The sequence below is a fragment of the Phacochoerus africanus genome, chromosome 1 (genome assembly GCF_016906955.1).
Source record: "Phacochoerus africanus isolate WHEZ1 chromosome 1, ROS_Pafr_v1, whole genome shotgun sequence".
Taxonomy (NCBI): Eukaryota; Metazoa; Chordata; class Mammalia; order Artiodactyla; family Suidae; genus Phacochoerus; species Phacochoerus africanus.
In genome coordinates, this window is record NC_062544.1 from 59,361,925 (window position 1) to 59,377,595 (window position 15,671).

Genomic DNA, 15,671 nt, shown 5'->3' on the forward strand with positions numbered 1-15,671 from the left:
CAGCTCATGGCAACCCTGGATCCTTAACCCACTGAGCGAGGCCAGGGATCGAACTCACAACCTCATGGTTCCCAGTCGGATTTGTTTCTGCTGCACCATGAGGGGAACTCCAAAACTTTAATACTTTAAAATTGTTCCTACTGGTCGGCTTCCACCAAAAAGGAATCTATCCTTCCATTAAAGGAGCTGACGCACTAAAGTAATTGTTCCCACATCTCTCTTCTTGTCTTGCCTTGTCATTTGATGATAGTACTCTTCTCTGGAGTCAGAGAATAGCCTTTCATGATATACACTCAAATATGTGGATGATCAGCTAACCGGATCCTTGTTCAAAGAGATTGTTTTGAAATATATGACCTAAAGGGAAGACCAAATTATGGAAGACAGTGACTTTCCTGCTGGATTTCTAGGAGCCCTAGACCTCTGTGCCGCTGCCTCCAAAGGGCCGCAAGGTACAAACAGGAAGCCAAACAGTAGGACTGGTCGTTGCTCTTTCTTCTTGCCTTTCAACTCTCCCTATCTGTTTTGTACTTTGAGATCCCATAAAGATTTTCCATAAAGAAAAGCAAGTTGTGCTGCTTTAAAAAGAAAAAAAAGTCTCAAAAAGTGGAGAAAGTTTAGACTAATAAAAACAGATCTGGGTTCAAATGACAGCCCAGTTCCTTGAAAACTGTGTGGACTCCAGACTAAGCACTAACCTCCAAGCCTCATTTTCTTTGTGAGTAAAATATTAGCTATTGTTATCTTCGAGTCATTGAGAGGATTGTAAAATAGACGATTAAGTATACCTCACACTAATTTCACATCCTCAGTGAAGGTTTGCTGACAGTAGCTGCATTAGAAATTGCAAGATACTGCACTTCATGTGTTCATAGTCATTGGTGTGATGTTACTTTTTTTCAGACTGTCTTATAGCCATCTACCTCTTCTGTAAGAGCTCAAGGAAGAGTCTTAAGGAGGTGTGTTTTTTTTTTTCCCAGTAGGGTCATAGTTCTCAAGCTGTGGACTTTGGGCCACCTGCCTCAGCATCACCTGTGAATTTATTAGAACTATAAAGTCTCAGACCTCACCCCAAATCTGCGTCAGAAACACTGGGGGTGGATTTTAGCCATCTGTGTTTTAAGAAGCCTTCCAAGTGGCTCTGATGCGCACTGGAGTTTGAGAACCATTGAATTGTTTCCCGTGGCCGGGGCAGCTCCAGTGGGAGTTGGAGAGTTATAGGGTGGGCCAGTCCATAGCAGGGACAGGAATCTAATCATGACTGGGTCTCTCAAGGACTGGAAAAACCAGATCCAAGTTCTGTTCTAAGGACCTCAGGAGCTGACATTGATAAGCCTTTACCCTGATGCTGCCTTTCCCATGAGACGGTCAGCTTCTAGGGCAATAATTCTCAACCAGGGACAAGTTTACCTCCCAAGGGTATTTCGCAAGATCTGGAAACATTTGTGATTGTTGGGAAGTTAGCACTGGCATCCAGTGAGCAGAGTCCACGGACGCTGCTTAACAACACACAATGCACAGGACAGCCTCGCAACAAAAATCTATCCAGCCCCAAAGGTCAGCAGTGTCGAGGTAGAGAAACTCTGTGCTAGAGAGATCTTCCTCCTGACCTATTGCCTTTCTCCCCACAACCACGTACTAACTTCTTTACCTTGTGCCTTAAACTGGCTTCTGTGAACCCTCAGGGGGTCCATGGATGGGCCTCAAAGAGTCCATAAACTCCCACAAATGCTTACAAGATATGATCCTTTTACATATTCATTCATTTATTTGTGGGTGTTTGGCAAGGTTTGGAAAAGGGGCAGTAGATGGCGTTCATCAAATTCTCAAGAGTAGGAGTTCTCCTGTGGGGCAGCAGGTTAAGGATCCAGCCTTGTCACTGCAGCTGCTCAGGACGCTGCAGCATGAGTTCTATCCCCGGCCCAGGAACCTGCATATGCCACGGATGCAGCCAAAAAAAAAAAAAAAAAAAATCTCAAAAGTGCTTCTTCTATGTTAATTTGATGTATTATTTCCCTACCTCAGAGTTCTGCTCGTTCACCACTTGAGTTTGCTGGTGGTTTCAGCTTGCTCTGGAATCATGGCCCCTCTGCTGTCTCTCTGTTTCATAACTTCTCAACTTCTACTCTTACTGCTGCTCTTTTTCCTGTTCCACTTCCTGGTTCAGATCCCCAAGACATCTGATTGTTCCTCCTGTCTCTTGTTTGGGCAAAGCTTTGCCCACCAGACCCCCTCGTGGTCCCTGACAGTCCAGGGCAATAGCTGGTCAGATCTGCCGGGAGATGGAAAATGCCAGTGGGGAGCAGTGTTAGCCACCCCAGCAGGCTCCCTCTGAACAGGCACGGGTTGGGGCATCACAATGGCCATAGCTAACTAAGATGAGAGAAGAAAATCCAGGGGTTGGGTTCTGGCTAGAGAAGCCATCAGGTCATCTGGAAAAGCAAGAAGAGCATGGAGTCGATTTAAACAAAGCGGGGGGTGCAGCCAGGACAAACATTCCGAGCATGTGATGCGGGTTTGGGAGTTGAGCAGGGGAGGTAACCCAGGGTCAGGCAAGAGGGGTCAGGGCTTACAGGATTCACATAATCAAGACAGAACAAGCTCAGATGCAGAAGCAGAAACAAACCAGTAACATCGAATGAACATCCAAAGGGAGGCACTTGTGTGTCCCTTGCTGCCTTTACTTTCTCACCAGAAGCTAATCCACCTAAAAACTGGGTCAAGAAGCTCATAGATCAAGACAGGCTGAAATGCATTTGCTGAGGAAGCCAAGAGGCAACGGAGAGATTGGATTTATCCTGTGTACCTCTCATTCCTTCTCTCTCTGAACCCTCTCTGCCCCGTCACTTTTCTCTTAGCTGGCTTCCTGAGGACAGAATTTTGTTTGTCTGACGGAAGAGTAAAGGGGTATTTATTTCGTGATTTTCACTTTAAAAGCAACAGAACAGAGCTCTCTAAGGAAAAATAATACAAAATGCTAAAGCACATTAATTTGTATTTGTATTTCTGTCGCCTGGAATGGATGGTTCTTCTTTGGGTCAGTAGATCCAGAGGCGGGGGGCTGGGGGAGCATGTTCCTCCATCCAAGGTTACGGAGATGGCTTAGGCGACAAAGACTCATCACACCAATGCCCCAAAAGACCTCAGAACAGTCGTTCACAAACTTTTTGTCACCCACTAGAATTTTAAAGTTCAGGTGGCACCTCACACTGTTAAATCCTCATCTTTGGTGGCAGAGGAGCCAAGAATCAGTGTTTTTAAGGTTTCCTCCTGAGTCCAATGTGCAACAGATTTGAGGAGCCACTGCCTTAGAGGATGTTTTAATAAAGCCCTGAGACTAGATTGCTCTCTTGACACTTTTTACCAAAAAAAACCCGATGTGATAGAAGACACTTTTTAAAATTTTTATTATACTTGATTTAAATGTTCTGTCAATTTCTTCAGTACAGCAAAGTGACCCAGTTATATATATATATATATATATACATTTTTTCTCATATCTACTATCATGTTCCATCACGAGTGATTGGATGTAGTTCCCTGTGCTATACAGCAGGATTTCATTGCTTATCCACTCCAAATGTAATAGTTTGCATCTACCACCTCCCAGCTCCCAGTCCATCCCACTCCCCCCTCCCCTCCCTTGGCAACCAGAAGTCTGTTCTCTATGTCCATGAGTTTGTTTCTGTTCTGCAAATAGATTCATTTGTGCCATATTTTAGATTCCACATGCAAGTGATGTCATATGGTACTTGTCTTTTTTTTCAGCTTTATCATTTTTAATGATTTTTATTTTTCAATTATAGTTGATTTACAGTGTCAATTTTCTACTATAGAGCAAAATGACCCAGTCACACATACATATATATATTCTTTTTCTCACATTATCCTCTACCATGCTCCATCATAAGTGACTAGATATAGTTCCCAGGGCTGTACAGTAGGATCTCATTGCTTATCCATTCCAAAGGCAATAGTGGTATTTGTCTTTCTCTTTCTGACTTACTTCACTTAGTATGACAATTTCTAGTTTCACCCATGTTGTTGCAAATGACATTATTTTGTTCTTTTTTACAGCTGAGTAGTATTCCATTGAGTATATGTACCACATCTTTTTTTAACTCAATGAATTTTACTACATTTATAGTTGTACAACAATCATCACAACCCCATTTTATAACATTTCTATCCGAAACCACCAGCCCATCCCTCCCCCCTCCAACCTGTCTCCTTTGGAAACCATAAGTTTTTCAAAGTCCGTGAGTCAGTATCTGTCCCATTGGGACCTTTTTTTAGATTCCACATATAAGTGATAGCATATGATGTTTGTGTCTCACTGTCTGATTAAGTTCACCTAGCATGATAATTTCTAGGTCCACCGCAGGATCTGTCATTGCCATGAGCTGTGGTGAAGGTCACAGATGCAGTGCAGATCTGGCATTGCTGTGGCTGTGGCATAGGCTGGCAGCTGCAGCTCTGATTTGACCCCAGCAGTTGTAGCTCTGATTTGACCCCTAGCCTGGAAACTTACATATGCTGCTAGTGCAGCCCAAAAAAGAAAAAAGAGAGAAAAAGAAACAGCAGTCAGACTAGCATTTTGGCATCTGGGAGTTCTAACAATCTATTTCACTGATTTGGGGCTGTCAGTTTAAACTTCAACCTTGTAATTTGAAGTTGTAATTTACCCAGACACAACTTTGGACCCTGGGGATTTTCTAACTTATTTACTAGCTCGTTCTCCAAAGTCAATAGAGAGCGAAAACGGTTTCCAGGGTACCAGATCTTTGTGTGATAATCTGAGAGAAAGTAGCCACCAGAAGCCCTCAAGCAGCACCATCTCAGCAAACATTTCAAGAGCTCACCTGGTTCTGCCTCTGCCTCAGCTTCCTGGTTTCTATTTCCTCTTCGTGGGTGAAGAGTCTTGTTATTTGTTTTTCCGTAAACATAGCTGAAAAGACTCCTCGGTCTGTTTCTGAGTGTGTTCTGTTTTGATGGCATATTCTCATGCCCACTGTGCAAAAATGAGAGCGTGACCTTGTTTGAACAAGATGTTTTTCGTGCTTCTGGCACCTGTGACCTTTACTAGTTCAAGAAGAGAAAGCAAACTCTGTGAGGATGGGATCAGACGTAGGGCTGTTCAGTCGCATAGGAAAAGCCTGCAATACAACATAATAATGATCTCTAGGAGTTCCTGTCGTGGCTCAGTGGTTAACAAATCCGACTAGGAACCATGAGGTTGCGGGTTTGATCCCTGGCCTTGCTCAGTGGGTTAAGGATGCAGCATTGCTGTGAGCTGTGGTGTAGGTTGCCGACATGGTTCAGATCCCTGTTGCTGTGGCTCTGGCATAGGCAGCAGCTACAGCTCCAATTAGACCCCTAGCCTGGGAACCTCCATATGCCTCAGGTGCAGCCCTAAAAAGACAAAGACAAAATAAATAAATAAATAATGATCTCTAAAAGCATGGCAGATGAACAGAAAAAAATTCAGGCTGGTTGGTCAGTATTTCCACAATGGAGGCAAGATTAAAGTGCAGTTAATTGGCCATTTAGTGAGCCTGAGACAATAACTTGGGGATTAAATAATACATACGACTCTTGGAAGAAGCCTGCAACATTTACCGCTGAAGAGATAGTCTGCTGTGAAATAGGGATCGGACGAACGGGTCACAATCCTATCTCAACCTCTAACTTGCCACATGAGCATTCATGTTATGTGACTTTTCATGACCTCCATGTCCTTATCAGTCAAGTGAGAGACCGAGCTGGGTGATCGCCAGAATCCCTCATTATACACTAATGTTCAGTGACATTTGGATACAGGACATGTGGCTTTCTGCCTTGAGTGGGTATTAATAGAAGCTGATTATCTAAGGTTCCTTCCAACCAAGAATTTATAGGCGTTCCCGTTGTAGCTCAGCAGGTTAGGAACCCGACTAGGACCCATGAGGATGCAGATTCGATCCCTGGCCTCCCTCAGTGGATTAAGGATCCAACGTTGCCATGAACTGCAGTGTGGGTCAGTGTGGGTCATAGATGTCGCTTGGATCCTGCGTTGCTGTGGCTGTGGCATAGACCAGTGGCTGCAGCTCCGATTCAACTCCTAGCCTGGGAACTTCCATATGCTGCAGGCACGGCCCTAAAAAGGAAGGAAAAGAGGAAGAGAGGGCAGAAGGAAGGAAGCAACGCAGAAGAAAAAAGGCACAAACGAAACAATGAGACAACTTCAGCAGGTTCCTAACAACCCAGCTCCATTCCGGCTTCGTACCACGTATGCATTCAATCTAGTTATCTTACACTTGAACCCAACTCCAACTACCAACCGGAAGAGCTGAGTCCTTTTGACCTTCTTCAGCTGCAGGAGAAGAAAGCTCTGTCTTCCCTCTCTCATGTCTCCAGCCCTATGCCTAGAAGAAGCTCTTAATTAGGAGCGGCCCTTAAAAAAATAAATAAAATAAAATAACAGAACTTACAGACTAATTCACCAGTTTGTTCCCTATTTTGAGTTGCAAAAATATAATCAGGACCATATTAGATGATAGAAAGGGATTATGATCAGTCTTGCTAGACCATGAAAATAACACTATGGTTAGGTGTGCATATGGTTATTGGTGCTAGATAAGACAAACTGAAATAGATAGGGGTAAAATAACCTGATGTCTGGAATTTGCTTTTTTTTTAATAAATAATAAAATAAAGTAATATACCCGTAGTAAATCCAGACCTCACAAGATGCCTTCTGAACTGACAACTTTTCTGAAGGTGGAATCTAGAAGGAGTCAGGAGCCTGGAGTAAGGAGGTGCTGGTGGTCTTGAGTGTTGTGGTCACAGAGCCTGGAGACTAGATGCTGTAGAGGCTGCGCAAAGCTGTTCTTGAAAATCTGCACTATGGAGGTTGAATTAAGTCACCTTTTTCTTCCATGTTATCTGGCTGGGACAGTAAGCTGAAAACAATTTCCTCTGGAAAAAGTGAAAGCCCTGAGAGGTTTTCATACTTTGCTTGGGGCGCACACTAATAGCCGCATAAAAGCCAGAATGAGGATTGAAAGGTGAGATTGCATGACCCCTTTCCACGCCTGCTGGGGAAGTACCAAAAGTATAAATATGCATTTGGCACCATTGGTCCCGTGGGGTTTGTTTTCGTCTGTCCAGTATCCAAGTCGCATTAATCATTCTTAAAACTCCTTCTAGGAGGTCCCATCGTGGCGCGGCAGAAACGAATCCAACTAGGAACTATGGATTGCAGGCTCAATCCCTGGCCTTGCTCAGTGGGTTAAGGATACGGCATTGCTGTGAGCTGTGGTGTACGTCGCAGACACGGCTCAGAACTGGCATTGCTGTGGCTGTGGTGTAGGCCGGCAGCTGTAGTTCTGATTCGACCCCTAGCCTGGGAACCTCCATATGCTGCCCTAGAAAAGACAAAAATAAATACATACATAAAAAAATAAATAAAGCTCCTTCTAGTGGTTAGAGCTGTCCTTTAGATAAAAATTAATAAGACTTCATAGCTGTGAACCCAGAGCAACATCACTGGCTTCTGATGGGACATTAGCAACTTTCCCACTGGAAGGGGCATAGATGCTGCCCTAGAACAGGATGTGCGCTGTGTCCGCATTGGTCAGATGCCTGGAACCCCATGCATTCCAGCTATTTCCACCACTTAAAAAGGCCATCAAACTTACGGCAGAAATTACACAACACTGTAAATCAACTATACTTTAATTTTTAAAATGCAGTCAAACTTTATATTGGCACATAAAAGAAGCATGAACTGGTCACTGAAAAAGTATTTGTACACACACGCCAGCTCGCCCAGATACAAACCGCCTGTATTAGTTTCTCAGGGCTTCTGTAACAAAGTGCCACAACAAGACAGCCTCAAATAACAAAAATTCATTTTCTTGGAGTTCCTGCCATGGTGCAATGGATTAGGGATCTGGGGTTGCTAGGCCACAGCTGCAGCTCAGATTCGCTCCCTGGCCCAAGAACTTCCATATACCATGGGTGTGGCCCCCAAAATAAAAATAAAAAATGAAATAAAAAGAAATGTATTTTCTCATAGTTATGGAGGCTAGAAGTCTAGAACAAAGGTTTCACCAGGGTCATGTGCCCTCTGAGACTACAGGTAGACTCCCTCTTGCCTCTTCCTGGCCTCTGGGGCTGGCCCTCAAGTCGTGGCATCTCTTGGCTTACAGATGCATCACTTCTGTCTCTGCCTCCGTCATCACAGGTCATTTTCCTTGTGTGTCTCTTCTCTCCTTCTTACCAATATGACCCTATCTTAACTAATTGCATCTCCCATGACCCTATTTTCAAATAAGGTCACATTCTGAGGTACTGGGGGACTTTAACATCTTTTGGGAGGGGCGTGGGAGGGGCATGATTCAACCCACTACACCTTCCAAACAAATGACATTGTGAGAAGGTTTCCGTTAGCATCTACGGATGTGGCTAGGCTCCTGAGTTTACACAATATTGGAGCTAAAAACCCACTTCTGTCTGGAAAGTGATTTTTGGCAAGAAGTATTGAGAGAACAGTCCAACCTCTGTGGCCGGTGCCAGCCCCTTCAGAAACACATGTCCCATCCTGTGTCACATGCTTCACAGAACCCAAGTGATCAGTTGCTGGCCACACAGTGATGGGGTAGGTTCCAGCTTGCGGTGGAAAGGGCCACACTGGACCCATGACTCCGCCCCTGTAGCTTGCCCTTGCTGCCTTGCCACTCTCTGTTCTTCCCCCTCTGCCTGGCTCATCCACTCTGCTTTGTTAGAAACCAACCACTGCTTTGCATCTGGCCATTTTGATGCGGTGGCAAGTAAACCAAATTAAGACAAACGAAGCAAATCAAACCACTGTCACAAGCAAGTCAGCCAATTATTGCTTTTTTGCAGTGAGGGGACAGGGCCTTATGCATCACAAGGCAAATATTAATCTGCCTTAAGAGTCAGCTTGCCAAGAGGTAATCGGCAAATGGGTTGGTGCTCATCAGAGCTGCACAAACAGCTCACTAAGGATGTTTGGAGCCGGGAATGAACTTACCAGATACCCTCAATAAATCTAGCGGGGGCTACGCCTTCCTTCGCTCTCTGCATTCTGAAGCAAGGGTCCCACCTTCGTCTGTCTTGTGTCATGCCCAGGGTAAGTCCTTGGGCTTCTTCTTAGATTCCAGGCAGATTTCCTGGTGCCACAAGCTCTCTTCTATCTCTCTCTTTCTCTCTCCCTCTTTCTCCCTCCCTCCTGTTCTCTCTGGGTGAGATTTGGCTCCTCCAGGGTAGGAGGGGGGGCAGTGTGAAAAGTGTGCCTGCAGAGCCCTGTACTCTCACCTCACTGCTTGGCATTTTACCTGCTTTCTGGGGAGGGTAAAGGGGTTAAACCACCGTCACTGACAGGATGGCGTGAGAAGGGAAGAGGCAGAAGGGCAAAATATGTTTCCAAGGAGATAAAAATTAGCAGTGGTTAAAATGATCAAAACTTATCATTATATGATGTAATGATGGAGGGGGTGATACGGCCAAGATACTGGAATCTTTCCAGATTTTAGGGCCACCCCCGGTCTTAAAACCACTTTAGCCCCAGCTCTACGTTTGCCATGGCTAATCCTTTGACTTTTTTTAAATTTGTTTTAATGAAAGTATAGTTGATTTACAATGCTGTGTGAATTTCTGCAGTACGACTAAGTGACCCTGTTCTATATTCCTTTTCTTATATTATCTCCCATCATGGTTTCTCCCAAGAGACTGAATATAGTTCCCTGTGCTCCACAGCAAACCTCACTCCTTATCCATTGTAAATGTACTAGCTTGCATCTATTAACCTCAAACTCCCCACCCATCCCACTCCCTGCCCACACCCCCTTGGCCACCACAAGTCTATTCTCTATGTCCATGGGTCTGTTTCTGTTCTGTAGATAGGTTCATTTGTGCCATATTTTAGACTCCACATATAAGTGATATTATATGGTATTTGTCTTTTTCTTACTTCATTTAGTGTGATAATCTCTAGTTGCGTCTATACTGCTGTGAATGGCATTATTTTGTTCTTTTTTATGGCCAAGTAGTATTCCTTTGTGTATATGTACCAGATCTTCTTAATCCAGTCATCTGTCCATGGACATTTCGGTTGTTTCCATGTCTTGGGTATTGTGAATAGTGCTGCAGTCAACATAGGGGTACGTGTATCTTTTTGAATTGTAGGTTTGTCCAGATATATGCTCAAGAGTGGCTTAATCCCTCAGCTTTTGTGTAAATCCTCCCTAACCCCCTTGGACCAGAGGCATGGAATATAAAGGAAGGTTCTGTCAGAGCTGCTCAGATCCACATGGCTCATCTCCTGGGCACGAAGGAGCATAAGCAGAGAACAAGAGTCTCAATATTTAAAAACCAGCCTGGGATTGCTATTCAAAGGATTCACAGGTGCCATTACCTTGGTTTTATAGTAAATGGAGCAAGTCAAGAACATGAAGCAAAGAGCTTTTTTCTCTTGATGCATCGATGCCAATCGTGAATTTTTGGAATTCTCGTCATTGGCATCCCAGTTTTGGTTTAACTCCTGCTGCGGTGCACGCATTGAAATCAAAGCTGCCTACATTTTCACCACCAACATCCAAAAGGATGATGCAACCTCTCTTCTTTCCCACAAGTTTCTGTCTATCATGCTTTGTTTTCATTAAGAGTTGGCTCTGTTCCCCTTGCAGTCTGGAGGCCCTGTTCTCGGTCAGCTCTGATTTGGAACACTGGGTCCTGGGCAGTGAGTTTTTGGAAAGGAAAGAAAGAGAACACAGGGAAGGGGCAAAAGATGGAGGCAGATTTGAAGGTTTGGCTTGAAAGCTGCAGCTCAACAGAAAGCCAACTATCTAGAATTCCAGCTTCCCAACAGTCAACTACTTGATGGACAGATTAAAAGTGAGAACCAAATTATCGGAGTTCCTGTCATGGCTCAGCAGAAACAAATCTGAATGGCATCTGTGAGGATGCAGGTTTGATCCCTGTCCTTGCTCAATGGGTTAAGAATCTGGCGTTGCCATGAGCAGTGGTGTAGGCTGCAGACTTGACTCAGATCTGAGTTGCTATGGCTGTGGCATAGACCAGCAGCTACAGCTCCAATGGGACCCTTAGCCTGGGAACCTCCATTTGCCACAAGTGCGGCCCTAAAAAGACCAAAAAAAAGAAAGGATGAATTAAAGTTCTTTAGGGAAAAGGGGGAAGGGAATAAATGATTTCATGTTCAACACTGTTTATTCAAAAAAACTATTGCTAATAATGAGGGTTGCTGAACATAAAAATATCTATTATTGGAGTTCCCGTCGTGGCGCAGTGGTTAACGAATCCGACTAGGAACCATGAGGTTGCGGGTTCGATCCCTGCCCTTGCTCAGTGGGTTAACGATCCGGCGTTGCCGTGAGCTGTGGTGTAGGTTGCAGACGCGGCTCGGATCCCGCGTTGCTGTGGCTCTGGCGTAGGCCGGCAGCTACAGCTCCGATTAGACTCCTAGCCTGGGAACCTCCATATGCCGCGGGAGCGGCCCAAGAAATAGCAACAACAACAACAACAACAACAACAACAAAATCCATTATCATTTTTGCAAGTACCATTTCCTTTGAACTTTATTATAATTCACATGCGATAAAGTTCACCTCTTTAAAGTATACAGCTCGGTGGTTTTCCATATGTTTACAGAGTTGTGCAACCAGCATCATAGCCTAATTTTAAAACAGTTCATCACCTCCAGAAGGAACTTAGGACGCATTAGCAGCCCCACCGCATTGCCCCTTTCTCCCCCTGCCCCTAGCCCCTGGCAGCCACTAATCTACTTTCTGTCTCTGTAGATTTGCTTGTTCTGGACAATTCATATAAATGGAATCAGACTACATCATCCTATAAGTGGTCTTTGGGGACCAGCTTCTTTCACTCAGGATCGTGTTTTTGAGGTTCATCCATGTTGTACTTCATTCCTTTTTACTGCTGAATAAGATTCGGTTGTAGTTATACCACATTTTGTTTGTCCTTTCATCCGCTGATGGACAACGCACTACTTTTTAATTAAAAGAGTAAGTTGCTAAGATCTCTGCAGTCTGAGTTGAACACCTTTTTTGTGGAAGGTATGAGTTAATGAAACAGTTCCTGATTTTAATATCTCAGATTTAAAGGACTCTAGTATTGAGAGCAAACATGATTTTTGATCCAGTTTGTGAAGAGTAGATTTTTGCAGAATGGCCTCGTGGTAATAATCTAATAAGGTCATAATAATTCTTTGTGTGCACTTCAATCATCTTAGTAGAGTGGATCTGTATGTTGGAGTGTTCACTCTTCCCTTCAGGTAAAATAACTTTAGAATGTTTGGGATCTTTTTACTAAAAGTGCACGTCAAATATAACCCCTGTCTTTGTGTTCAGCCAGTACGTTCACAGCTGAGCTTGAGACCAAGCTCCATAGCTAGTCTGCCAGGCATCGCCTGGCTGCACACTGTCTTGTGGCATCACTTTCTGTCTTTCCCCACTCCTGACTCAGGCATGAATGAGGAAGCATAGAAAAGAGGAGCAAGAGGGAGCAAATAAGCTTCCACAGGTCTAAGGTGTCACCCTGGGATCCATATTCAAGCTAGTGTTTTCTCAAGGTGGCAATCCTTGCTTCCCACTCTTTTTTCCCTGGGGAACAGTGCCCAGACTGAGGGCTCTGGAATCCTGGCATGGCCTTTTCATATCTCTGTGATGCTGGGCCAGTACTTGACCTGTCTCTCTTGTCCTTATCAGCAAATCGAAGATAATAATGGTTCTTAATTCCTAGAACCACTCTGAGATTCCCGTAATTCCTGGCATGTAACAAATGTGCAGTCAGTGTTAGCTATTCATAGCACTAGCATGTGTTCATTACTTTGCTATTTCCTGAATACTGGGCATCGAATCCTCACAACAGTCTGAAAAGGTAGCACAAGGTATCCCCACTTTACAGAGGAAGAAACTGAGATTCCAAGACCTTACACATCTTCCTCAAGGTCACAGGGTTAAAAATGGCTCAAGTCATTTTTAGATACCTTTTGGTCTGATTCAAATTCTTTACAGAGCCATTGGGCCATGGCGCCTATATGCAATGAACCATGCTTGCCAATATGCTGTATACTGGGATCTAGCTGTGATAACACACATGAATTTGTTTTAATAAAAATGAATGATTTGGTGCAGTTGGACCACTTTGGAAAATAATGTCACAACAACTAATGAGGAGGAAACACAGAAATGAAGCTGTTAGAACAAACATGGGGGGAGTTCCCGTGGTGGTGAAGCGGAAACAAATCTGACTAGTAATTCATGAGGATGCGGGTTTGATTCCTGGGTTCTCTCAGTGGGTTGGGGATCTGGCGTTGCCATGAGCTGTGGTGTAGGTTATAGACATGGCTTGGATCCCATGTTGCTGTGGCTTTGGTGTAGGCTGGTAGCTATACTTCCAGTTCAACCCTTAGCCTGGGAACTTCCATATTGCCGTAGGTGTGGCCCTAAAAAGCAAAAAAAAAATCTGGCTTAAAGAACCTCAAAGTTAAGCAAATCACCTGGCTAGAAGCTCTACTCTCCCAACTCTGGGGAACCAGTCCCCCTGGCTTCTGAGAACTAAAACAACACTGCACATGGCACTTCCAGATTAAAGAAGGCTCGCTGACTCATTGCCGTCAGCTGGGGAATTAGTCTCCGAGGCCTGTGCTGATATTTCAGTTCTCAGCTTATTGGTTTAAGATGTCGCCATTCCCATCACCACTCACCCACCAACAGCATTTTAAATGCTGGGAACAAAAGAATAAACAGAAGCACAGTTGATCATTCTGCCATGTTCAACTACCTAAAAAAAAAAAGGCAACATCTGATAGTCAAGCAAACAAGTAGACTGAAAAGCAGAAGCGTCAGCATCCACTCATGCTCCTTATTCGCTGCTCCACGAGGGTCGTGAGCTATGTTGCCCCAAGAGTGAGGGAGAAAATGGTGAAGGGGCCAGAGACAAACAGCATCTAGATGGTCCCCAACTGGCTGGAGTAACAGGAAAATTAAAACCGATTTTCCTTCTAACATTCCCCTCCAAACAGCCTTCTTGATTACACAATTTGGCTACTAATCCTAAATAATTTGAAGCTTTGGGGTCTAAATCCAGGAAGTATGTATCCTCTCATATTTCCAGGTAAAAAAGATGTTCTCAGTGCAGATTACCACAATCACAATCGGCTGTTTTAATTAAGGAGCATATTCTTTTCCACTTACAGTATTAGTGGCTTCAAATGCATAAAGAACTTTTTCGTAAACCCCTGCATGGGGATTTAGACATCAGGACAAAGGTAACATTTTAAGAATGTTCTTATTGTTGCAATCAACTGGGGATTATTCTTAAATCAATTCCTTTTTTTTTGTTTTTTTTTTGGTTGTTGTTGTTGTTTTGTCTTTTTTCCTTTTCTAGGGCCACTTCTCATGGCATATGGAGGTTCCCAGGCTAGGGGTCGAATCAGAGCTACAGCAACACAGGATCTGAGCCACGTCTGCAACCCACACCATAGCTCACGGCAATGCCAGATCCTTAACCCACTGAGCAAGGCCAGGGATCGAACCCACAACCTCATGGTTCCTAGTCAGATTTCATTAACCACTGAGCCATGACGGGAACTCCCTTAAACCAATTTCTTGAGAATTCTGGTTAAGTTCTTTTTGTCGTTGGGAGTTGTTTTGTATTGTCCTTTTAATTAGGAGTGTAACCCTAGATCATAGATTCTCCAAGCTTTCCTGAGAAAGTGGATTTATACTTGAGGTCTTGGAGCTAAAATAAGCAGAAAGCTCTATCATTCAGGTCCACCGCTGCTGGTGGCCACCTCATCCAACCCCTGGTTGCCCCAGTCAAAGTGACTGTTGGCCAATTTATGCAGACTTGCATTCATGCCCTGGTCATTCACCAGACCTGAACAACTACTTTGCTTTTAAGTGATCCAGATTGGGTGCTATCATGCTTGTAAAATCCAACTCTAAACTCTACCCTTCCCTGCTGGTCCATCAAGGAGACCTGGACTTTGGTTCTTTTTAAATCATTGATAATATTTCTTTATTTACTTTCCACTTACTCCTCAAAGGATTTGAAGTAACCTGCTTTAGATAGGGCTCTGCTGTACTGTGACCTGGGACATGTTTTCACAATGGTAAAACTTCTAACCTTTTACAGCCTTTCATTTGTTAAAGTGATTACCCTCAGGAAGCCAGTTGACTTACGTGCTTCAGATAAAGCTGGCAGATGGCCAACACCTTGGAAAATAAGGACACTGGATAAACATGCAAGGGTCACCTTGTTAATCTATGGACTGGTAGGTCTAGAGTTTCAATGCGTTGCTCCAACACAATGGTTGGTTTCAGCTCTAGCCTCCAAAGAAGGTCCCATCCTAGATATTCATCACGAATGAGAGATCGGACGGAAACACCAAGACCAGGAAGGAGGTCGGGGTGGATACGCTGCCAGGGATCCATAGAAGGAACTTCCTGGAAAGAAATGAATTGAGGAACATATCCTGAATGGTAGTAGCTGGAAAAGGACCTTGAATTTTCCCAACAGATGATAGCAGGAATATCTAAACTCTAGAATAGAGATGATAGACGGCAGCTTCAATTCTAAAACTCCAGGCCCCAAAATCACAGCATTTCCAGTCTCCAGAATCATAG

The 15,671-nt window shown here is 44.0% G+C and overlaps 1 protein-coding gene across 3 annotated transcripts in view; it reads left to right on the forward strand.

The window, feature by feature from the left end:
* Positions 1-15,671, forward strand: part of PRLR (prolactin receptor) — a 191,767-nt gene that overhangs the window by 103,698 nt on the left and 72,398 nt on the right. The window contains exon 1 of one of the 3 annotated variants that reach the window (XM_047767258.1): positions 8,995-9,136. The exons of the other annotated variants lie outside the window; for them this stretch is intronic. The gene's annotated coding sequence lies outside the window, so the exon portion shown is untranslated. Of the gene's footprint in view, positions 1-8,994; positions 9,137-15,671 lie in introns of those variants that run through there. 3 annotated transcript variants of the gene reach the window in all.